Raw genomic sequence first — 10844 nt, forward strand, 5'->3', positions numbered from 1 at the left:
ATATTCCAGCACATGTCTGTCTGATTCCAGAGCCCATCCTTATATATGTCAAAGGAATTTATTTTCAATGCAATAACATAAACTGGAAGCAAACAGCAAACAACTCAGCTTCTGAGCACTTTTCGGTGAAAGATTTGTTTTTATTTCATCAAAATTTTAGGGCTTCGTAATTAGTGATTCTCAGGGCTAAGAACAGCTGGACTGGACAGACCATATAACTTGGGCTTCCTGAGGAGCCCCTCCCCTCTCTGTCTTTGCATCCCAGTGTCTTGCACATGGCAGGTGCTTCGTGTATAAACATTTGTCAAATTGCACACAGGCAGGATGGTGTTCCAAGTCTGCCTGGAAGTAAGCTGCCTGTCTCCCAGGGTTTGACTTGGAAGGTGGGGACAGCTTGGGGTGGGAAGTATTCCTTGGTGTGTGTACCATCACCAGCCTTTGATCCCTCAGCTTTGTGGATGCACAACTCTGATTCATCAGCAATGGAAGAGCATTTTGATGTCTCAGGGACACAGTCGCATTTACGTAGCCTGCTCGCCTGATGTCCAAAAGCCAAAAAACTCATTGATTTATAATGAAAACTATGAAGGTCAGAAACACAGGAATGTTAAAGGCATCCTGAACAGCTTGTATCCTCCAAGAAAACAGACCTACATGGGAGTGAACACATAGCTGGAAGTTTTACTTGGTAAATATGGAAAGTGAACAAGAGGGGTTAATTAGAGGAATCCGGTGTTTATTGGCTTCTGCTGAGAGAGCCTGAGACATTCATCTCCACAAATAAGGAGAATTCTGCCAAAGTGAACACAACAGAATGGCTCTCCCTAGGACCTTTGCATTCCAACTGGTTTGCTAAGGAGGCTACTAACTCTACTATGATGGACACTTTCTCTCTTTGTATGTGCTAATGATTTTAATCTGGTTATGGTCACATTTTGTTGGTCAGACCTCTTCCAGGTGAATTTGCATATCTCTGCAAAATCCAATTACAGAGCTTTTTAAAGTTTAATTCTCCCAGGGCAATTTTATTGGTAGGCATTCTACTATAACTTCAGTTATAGAATGCTAATGACTAACGTTTTCTAGGGCCACTCCCTAGATATCTAGTCCCTAGATCTTCTAATAAAAATTGCTCCTAAATTTAAAGTCAGTATATAAGCTACATGAAGAAAAGGATTACAGTCATTCACTCAGTGAACATTTCAGGGGCTCCTTGAAGTTACTATTTAGGGAATGGAGTACAAAGATGAACGACAGCTCCTGCCTTCAAGGAGCTTGCAGGTGTGTAAACACATATGTCAACAAAAATAGATACCATAAAAGGCTATCTGCAAAAAAAAACTTGTAAACAAAATGATGGTAAACAGAAATAAGAACAAATTGCTGTGGAAGCACGGACTGAGGAAAGAGATGGCTTCATCAAGAATGAAGAGGAGATTTTTTAAGTAGACAAGGGAGGAAAGCACACTGCAGTGGATGGAACCACTTATGCAAAGGTATGGAAGTGTGAAGTGTCTACAAGGAATGGGGAAGGTGGTGCCCCTGGAAGGCTGGGAGTGGAGACAAGGGTGGGCTGGAGGGGACACGGGCATAGGATGAGGCAGGGCCAGAGGCATGGGCGACCTTTCCCAGCCCCCTGAAGCCACTCCCTTCTACCCCTGGAACCCTCTGCTCTCCACGTCTGCCTCTTGTGCCTCTGGCTATTCATTCTCTGTCTCTTTCAGAAGCTCCTGTTTTCTTCAGTTTATTCTTTAAATCAGCAATTTTTGAAATCTGTTTTTGACTACATAATACATGTTTGTGGGATGATATTCAAAACCAATAAGGGCAAAATGTGAAAAATCAAATTTGCCTCCCACTTCTGACAACCAGCCACAGCGTTCTGCTTCCCTGCTCCCAGGGATGACCTCTCATCCCAGCTTCCTGCATATCCTTCCAGAAAGTGTGTGCAGAGACAAGCATAGGTACGTTTGTGTGGATATGAATGTGTTTGTGTGTGTATGTGTACGTATGTAAGTACATACTTTTTTACACAAAGAATAGAATACTACTGCATCCTGCTTTCTTCACTTTAAAAAAGATTTTGGAGATCTTTCCATATTTATTCATTCTTTCATTCATTCATTTGACAAGTATTTATTGTCTACCATGCTCCAGGCACTCTTAGGTGGTGAAGATATAGCAGTGGACAAAATAGGCAAAATCTCTGCCTTAGTAGAACTTATATTCTAGTGGAAGAGGTACAGGAAAGACAGATAAAAACCAAATAAGCAATGAAATATATACAGTAAGCCAGATGGTGATAAGTGCTATGGAGAAAACTAAAGCACAGTGCTGGGAGGGTAGAAATTGGAGAGTGGCTTCAGGGATCTAAAGGGCGGGTAGGGAGAGAGGGAGACCTCCTTCCTCATTGGCCCGGGAGCATTCTGTCAAGTGGGTCTACCATGATTTGTTTAATGAGTCCTCTATTGATAGACAGTCATGTTGTTTCTGGTATGTTGCTGTTACAGTGATGTGAGCCACTGGCACAGCATGGCCACTGACAGACGCACAGTGTAGGTCCACACCCAGGAACTGAACCCAGGCTGCCCAAGCAGAGCGGGTCAAACTTAACCACTAGGCCACTGGGGCTGGCCCTACAGTTTGTTTTTAGATATTTGAATATATGATCCATTTGGAATTCATTCTGTGTAAGGTGTGAAGAATGGCTCCAATTATCTTTTTTCCAGCTGGTTACCCAGTTGTCCCAACACCATTTATAGAATAATTCCTCTTTTCTCCATGATTTTTAAATCCCACTTTTTCACATGCCGAATTCCAATAAGTGAGTCCAATTTGGATTTTCTATCAAATTCATTTATTCTACAAATGTGCGTTATATGTACCAGGCGCTGTTCTATACATGCACCAGTACCAGATTTTAAAATGTTTTAGCTTCTAAAATATGTTTACTATCTGATAGAAAAATGCATCTCGTTTTTCTTATTTTTTTAGACTTTCCCTGCCTCTTTTTATTTGCTTGTTTTCCATTTGAACTTTAGAATCAGTTTTTCTAGTTCCAAAATAAATCCTCTTGGTGTCTTTATGGGATGCACTAATTTTATGGATAAATTTAGGAAGAATTACCATCTTTGTCATGCTGAAATTTCCTAATAAGAGCATGATATGTCATTTGGTATGTCTTTTTTTTTTTTTTCTGGTCCTTCAGTAGTATGTTAGTTCTCTTTACATAAATTTTTCATACGTCATATATATTTTTAAATTTTTTCATTTTTTTCTTCTAATTGGTTATATAAAAGACTAGTTTCCATACATGAATTTTGCATTCTCTTATTGTTTCTGACAGTTTTTCGTTTGATTCTCTCGAGTTTTCTGGGTAAACAATCAAAGCATCAGCAAATAATAATTTTGCTTCACTTTTTCCAACTTTTATGTTTATGTGTTCGTGTTATCTAATTCTGTTGCCTAAGTAATAGTGGTGATCAAGAAGACCCTGAACTCATTCCTCATGTTGATGGGAATGCTGCTGTAATACAGCTTCTTGGTCGTAGCTAGAAGCAGAAGTCCCATTGGGAAGTCCTTAATCCTGAAAATCTGGGGCGCTTACCAGAGGTTGAACTTTTTGCAAGTGAAGAGGTTTACGCACAGGTTCTGTCCAGTGATGGGGATTTATCGTAAGGATATTTGGAAAAATGAGGGAGACAAGAAACCATGGCACTGTGGTTGCTACTCTGTTTCATTCTTTTTTGCTATCCTCACACTGTTCTAACATTTTGACACATATGAGGTTTTTGAAATTAATCTTCTCAAGCATTACAGGCTATATACAGAGGCAAAATGTCCCAGAAGGAAATTTGATTGATAGAAGTTTCAGTGTCTTGCTCTGAAATTGCTCATTCTTTAATGGATGTTCCAGAGGAGAATGAAATTGCCAAACAGAAGGATAGGAAGGGAATGTGAAATCCCAATAACCTAGTAGAACGCTAACTCATCAGCCTCTAATTAGCCAAAACTTGGCTATTTCTTTTTTTCTCAAATATACAAAAATTTGGCCCCTGTTTGTCTAATCTATTAATACTCAAGTTTTCTGTCTAGAAAAATTGCTTTGAGATTGCACAAAGGCTTTCATCTTTATCCTCCCCAATGCCTTAAATGTAACAGATGTTAAAAAAAGATTGTTGAATGACTGAGTGTTGGGTAACTAGGTCACCTTGTGTGTGTTGCAATGTCTGTTGAGTAAAGGAGGGGCTCTAGTTACTCTGACATACACATCAGCTTTTAAAACAATGATGAATGCACATAGTTTCAAAATGTCATATTACTATAAAAATATATTTATGGATTGCTAACAGTTGGATTTGTACTGAGACTTTATCAATTATGGTTAAAATTCACACTATCTTCTGCTATTTTATTTTTTATTTCCATTTTAAAATGCCCAAAAGGCACTTGTACCCTCTAAATCTGTTATTCATAAACAGCATGTATGTTGAGATAAGGACATTTCCAAAGCCTCAAATTGCTGACTTTTAGACGTGTTAGTCTCTGATTTCTTTGAGGTTACAGTGGTAGGAGTATAGAGTTGAATAACCTATGTACTAGTCTACATGTGATAAGACAAAAGTAGGAAAATTTTAATAGTCCGGAAAAGGTTGTCAAAACAATCCCTTTGTTTTAATTCTCTAAACTCTACATAGGAGAGCTGATTGATTCAACTGTCACAATCTAATATCACTTTGCTCCATGGGCTAATTCTCACTGCAAGTTCCTGACTATCCTGTGGATCGGCAGCTTTCAAGCATTTTGACCACAATCCACAGTAATAAATGTATTTTACATTGTGATCTTATTCATGCGTGAATGTATGCATATAGTTTCTTAAGATAATACTTAATGTACATGTTTTGCACTCTATTTTATGTTCTTTATCTTATCCTATCCCATTCTGCTCTGTTCATTTAAAAACTTGCTGGTTGTGACTTGCTAAATTGATTTCATAATTCTGCAATTTGAAAAACAATGCTATAGATCGGTGCTTCTCAAATTTTAATGCTCATACGAATCACCTAAGGATCTTGTTAAAAATGCAGGTTCTGATCCAGTAGGTCTGAGAACCTCGCCGGTGATGCTGCTGCTGCTGTCTGTGGACCCCGCTTGGGAGAAATAAGCAAGTAAGTAAGTAGATATTTGTTTTTGGTTTTTTGGCCCAATCTCTGGTTTAATAGGCTGAGGCAAGGGTCTTAGAATCTTAGTATATAAAGTATATAAAGCACGGAGAGTGGTGACAAGGATCTTGGCCACTTTGTTGAGAGAGAGCTGTGGCCGTGGTACGCATGGAGAGCAGCATAGACTATCACCTAGCACGGCGACATTTAGTTCAGATATTGAAGACTACGGCATTCACTTAATAAGGACTTATCTCTTTCACACTTACTGTGTGCCAGGCCCAAATCCAGCACATGGTAAAGGCGTTCTTTTTGTATTTTACATTTTATTGCGGTGAACAATTAAATGTATAATTGCAGGCTGTGCTAAGCGCAACCACGAGAAAGGAAGCAGGCTGAAGGGAACCAGAATGGCAGTGCAGGCCACTGGATGTGTTAGATTAAATGTTCAAGCATCGCCTAACTGGGACAGTAACATCTGACAGAGACCCGAATGAAGGGAGAAAACTATGTGAGGATCTGGAGGAAGGACAGTCCAGGCAGAGAGAGCAACAAGGACAGGAGTCCCGAGGTGGGAAGAAGTCGGTGCTGTTGCAGGTTCGGCAGGAAGGCAGGTCTGACTGGAAGGATGTCAGAGAGAGGAGTAAAAGATCAGGTCAGGGAGGTAAGCCGCCCTGATTGTATACGACCTCATAGGGTGCGGGAAGTGTGGATTTCATTCTCAGGGTGGTGGGGACCACTGGACGGTTTTGAGCCAGGAAATGCCATGAGACTTCAGTTTTAAATGACCACGCTGGTGGCGACGCGGGGAATGCCCTACAGCAGGATAAGGACAGATGTGTGGAGCCTGGTTCGGGCATTATAGCAGCAGACTGTCCTGACTGCTGTTCCACTGATAGGATCTTGCCCGTTCATTTTTCAGAAGGGGATAAATTAAAGTATTTTGCACTTTACTACTACAAGTACTACAAGATTGAAAATAGGGAGATATTCATTTATATTAAGAGCTTTGTTGATAATTGACTTCTAACAATGCAGGATGCCAAACTCAACAAAAGATAAGTTAGTGGAAAAAAGGACAGATTGCCCCATTCTTCCGTAAACCAGCTTTCCAGGCTAGCTCCAAACCCACACTCTGTCACCTGACCTCCACCCCCAGTGTCCAGACACCAGAGTTGAACGTTCCATTTCCTTAGAAAAATCAAGCATTCCATGTGCAGCACAACAGGAATGTGGCATTTGTGTTAAATAAAGTAATGTATAATAGTTAAAAGCACCACCCCTCCTCTCTCCTAGGTGATGACCTCCCTCTTTACCCTCCTGCCCAAATCTGATCTTTTCCCTGTGTTCCTGATCTTATTTCCTGTATTATACTAAATCTAAGATGTCATCACGTGGCCTATGCACCATTATTTATTGTATAACAGACAGAAAAAAACTACTTAAATAATTAAGTAGACACACCATTAGCTATAAGATGAGTCTCAATTTCAGAGATGATTAAGTGTGAAAAAAATGGTACTTTTTAGAATTAACAAAATATATGTTTTTATCATTATCATTCGGTTGGAAACCTAGGGGTCATATAGGCTACCCTCTCTCCACTCCCACATCCTATCAGTAACCAGCCCCAGGAGTTTCTACCTCCCAAATCTCTTAAATTTTTTCCCTATTTCCCATTTTGGAAAACTCTCCTCTGTTCCAGCCTGGATGACTTTCTTTTTATTTTTTTGGTGAGGAAGATTGGCCCTGAGCTAACATCTTTGCCAGTCTTTCTCTATTTTTTGTATGTGGGATGCCGCTACAGTGTGGCTTGATGAGCAGTGTGTAGGTCCACGCCCGGGATCCAAACCCAGGAACCCTGAGCCACCAAAGTGGAGCACACGAAATTAACCACTACGCAGCTGGGCTGGCCCCCATGGATAACTTTCTTAACCACTAAGTGATTCTCTGCAATAAAAGCAGAATGATATTGCAAAATATAAATCTGATGATCACACTATTCACTTTAAACCTTTCATTTTTCTCTAGTTGGCTGCAGGGTGAAGCTATCTCCTTAGCATAACCTAAACAAACTTGGGAATCTTGTCTCTGCCTCCTTTTCAAGTAGGTTCAGGGACATACAAACCAACCAGCATGTACAAATTTTATTCTCTTCTTCTGTAGCAGCTTCCCTTGCTCCCTTTTCTGCCTTGAAAACACTTACTTACCTTCATGAATCAGCTCACACGTCGCCTCCTCCACCCGCTGGCTCCCCAGATGCCCACTGTGCCCACTCCACAGGAGCTAAGTGCTCAGTCCTCTGCCACAGTTGACTCACAGGCCCCTACTTGAGCCTGCATCATATTTTACCATTGTTTACACTTCCGGATTGTGAGCCCCTCAAGGTCGACAACCATAATCTGTTCATTTTCATGTCCTCGACATTTAGCATTGGTCCTGGCACACAAGCAGGCCCTTAGCAAATGTTTGCTAAATGAATAAGGAAATGATGTGCACTGAACAAGAGCCACCCTTAATAAATAATATGTGATCGAAGAGTTATGAAATAGCCATCACTCCAACTTTGACAAGAGTCAGTGCTTAAGAAAAGGCTTGGTCCCTCTTGCCCACCTCAGCCCCCAGCGTAAAGCCCACTGGTGTTGTGTGGGGCCCCAGAGCATTCTAGGACCCTGGTCTCGGGACCCTTTGTGCCAACAGTGTTCCCTCAACCCACGTTTGTGAGGTCAAGCAACCCGGGTGACCACAGAACTTGGAGTGCCTTTTTGTCAGCCACCTCCGTATCCAGGAAAAGGAGTCCAGATTTACAATCAGTTGAGCCATATGGCTTATCATTAGAAATTATTTTATGAACCATTTCAAAAAATCGTAATTGGTAATTTGCAAAGTTAGTCAACAATAAGGTGAGACAGCAATAGCCCCCGGCAGATTTTTCTGTATAACTCTCTCTCAAGGACAGATGGTCAGAAACCAGAAAATTCCAAAGAAAGCTTAATAGTTAAGTAAATAAGTTGTCCTTTAAATTCTTCTAGGGCCGAGGTGATTATTTTCCCCCCATTTTACGTCCTTTTCCACCCTAGTGCCTCACAGAGTGTCAGAACCTTGGGGGTACTTAATACATGTTGATTGAAAGATGTCAAAAGGAGAAACTTACTTTGAAAAATTTTCCAACTTTATTTTTGCCTTTGGCTTGTTTCTTTCAAACCTGGATAAATAATAGGGAAAACATACTCATTAGTCTCTGAACCACTAAAATCATGACTGGTTTCCCTGTTGCCATACGTTGTTAGAATATAAATATCACAATAAATGTACAAAGCAGTGTTCAAAAGGGAGCAGGTCAGAAGACAATAGCCCTGTGTTACTGGGAAGGTGAGGCCCGAGTTTCTTATCTTATATGGTATTATTCTAGTTGTTTGATCTACAGAGTTACAAAACAATAAAAGAGAGTAGAAGGGTATTCAAGAAATCAAGGTGGGGAAAGAAAAGAGTTGTATTGAGAAAGACCAGCATATGATGCAAACCATAAGAAATTGCCCTCTTGGAAATGTGTGAATATCAGCAATTTCATACGATTAAACCTAAGAGCAAAATGGAAGGGGAAATGGAGGGAGAGTATTTCTAAAAGTGAAAGATAAGTTCATGCCATGTTAACGCTTTGAAAGACTAAACAAAACTGAAGACCATCCTTCGACATCAGAATCAGCCAGGGGCTGTCGAGCATACTGGGTAAGACATGAATTTCAGTCAGACTTCCTATAATTGAATCCTGCTTATGCCACTCACTGTGTGATCTTCGTCCACTTACTTAAATTTCTTCCACCTCAGTTTCTTCACCTGTAAAAGGGAAAAATAATAAAACATACTTACTTCATTGGGTTTTTGAGTAGATTAAATGAAATAAAACCGTAATCAGCTTAGATCTGTGCCTTAGCAGAAACCAAGTTTCTACTAGATGAATGTCAATCTACTAGTCAACCTTCTTCAATCAGAAAAGAAACCATGAAGTTAGCAGTCATTGAAGAGAGGGCCAATAGGAATTTGGAGTTCCGGATGATTTTTATTGATTTACTAGAGGAGATTAGGCTTTGGGGTCAAATAGGTCTGGGTTTGTCTTTGGGGGAATTTATTTACCTTTTCTAAGCATCATCTTTTTTCATCTGTAAAATGTGCAAGAGATTGTACTGAATTCATATAGTTGTGAAAAGTAAAAGAAAGTATTTATATAAAATTCTCAACAGAGAAGTCACTAAGTGCTTAATAAATCGTTGCTATTACTATTAATAGTAATTAATTACTTTTACCTCAATGTTACAAATATATCTTCTTACAGTTTCCTAAAATTAACCAATTCAAAAAGGAGATTAAAATGTTGTTTAGTTCACAAACTTATCCATGAATATTCTATAATAGTCATTGCCTAGTTAATTTTTTTAAAAAGCTTATTAGAATTTTTAAAATCATACAAATTCTGTAGATGCACTCAGTTTCATATAATTCAAATGTATGAATAATGTTGTAATTTCAAAATGAGTACCATATAGAAATATTAACAGTATTTCTTAATGTAGCATAAAATCATACTTCCTAATTGTAAAGTTCTATGTGACAAAAGTGTTTAAAAAAATGAAACAAAAGTAGGGTTTGGTCTCTTGGTAAACAAAGACATATTTTGTTGATCACTACAACGAAGGGGAGACAAGGAAAGAGTTGACAGAAGCCTAGTAAAGGGGGTGCCATATATCTTAAGGGATAGTTCATGCTCCATTTCCCTTTCTTAAGTCTCTGTATAGCTCTGACACAGTGCTGTTCTGATCCACAGGCTTCAACTCTAAGGAGATGTTCTTCTAACCAGAATGTTCTTATAGGTGATATAATTTAAAAGGTGTAGAAGAAAGACCAAGAACATTTGCTGAAATTGACTCAGAAAATTTGGGAGATAAGCGGATAGAATATGAACAAGAAAAGATCACCTCGATTGAGTCTTCAAATAATTGTGAGACGTGTTTATTTAGAAAGACACTCCTGGGGATCCATATGTTCAAAGAGAAGAAGAATGAACTCAAAGGTGATATCATTGTGATGCATTTGATTAATGGAAAGGACAACATTAATGGTTATAGGAAAAGTGCTTTTACATAACTTGAAAAGGTAGAACAGACACAACCTCATAACACTTCATTGACCAGGAATGTATTTTACCCTGAGGCTCAAGAGCTTTAAAGCCACATAAAGTATTTCATTGTCTTGTGATTCATAATGCTGGCGCATCTTAAATCACACTCAACATACAGTGCTTGTTTCCCCACGTCATCTTCCCACAGAGAAACTGAGGAACACGAAGGCAAGTGACATTCTCTGGAGTAAAATCCTTCACTTCTATATTAAATATTTTTGTTCGTTTCTTGTTTGGTATCTCCATATCTCACTTTGAAGTTTCTGCTTCCAAAATTACCGTGTGTCATATATTTTTCGATATCTATCATCTGCAGCAGTGTAGTTTTGGTTTGAACTAGGCAGATGGTGCCTGAAGGTCCCGTCTACACGCATTTGTTTTGACTTTGAGAGGAATGAGTCAGTATGGCAGAGTGATTAAAGTTCAGTGATTGGTTTCAGACAGACCCAGTTCAAATGCAAGACCTGGCTTATTTACTTCATCTCTGAGTCTCATTTCCCTCA

General features: G+C 39.4%; 1 long non-coding RNA gene across 1 annotated transcript; it reads left to right on the plus strand.

Moving 5' to 3' along the window:
• The first annotated feature begins 1385 nt into the window (after positions 1–1385).
• LOC103549929 (uncharacterized) lies at positions 1386–10580 on the plus strand. Its single transcript, XR_011534518.1, has 3 exons — positions 1386–1496; positions 5106–5171; positions 9988–10580. It is a non-coding gene; the product is annotated as an uncharacterized lncRNA (long non-coding RNA).
• The last annotated feature ends 264 nt before the right edge of the window (positions 10581–10844 follow it).

This window comes from Equus przewalskii, chromosome 29 (assembly GCF_037783145.1).
Source record: "Equus przewalskii isolate Varuska chromosome 29, EquPr2, whole genome shotgun sequence".
NCBI classification, from domain to species: Eukaryota; Metazoa; Chordata; class Mammalia; order Perissodactyla; family Equidae; genus Equus; species Equus przewalskii.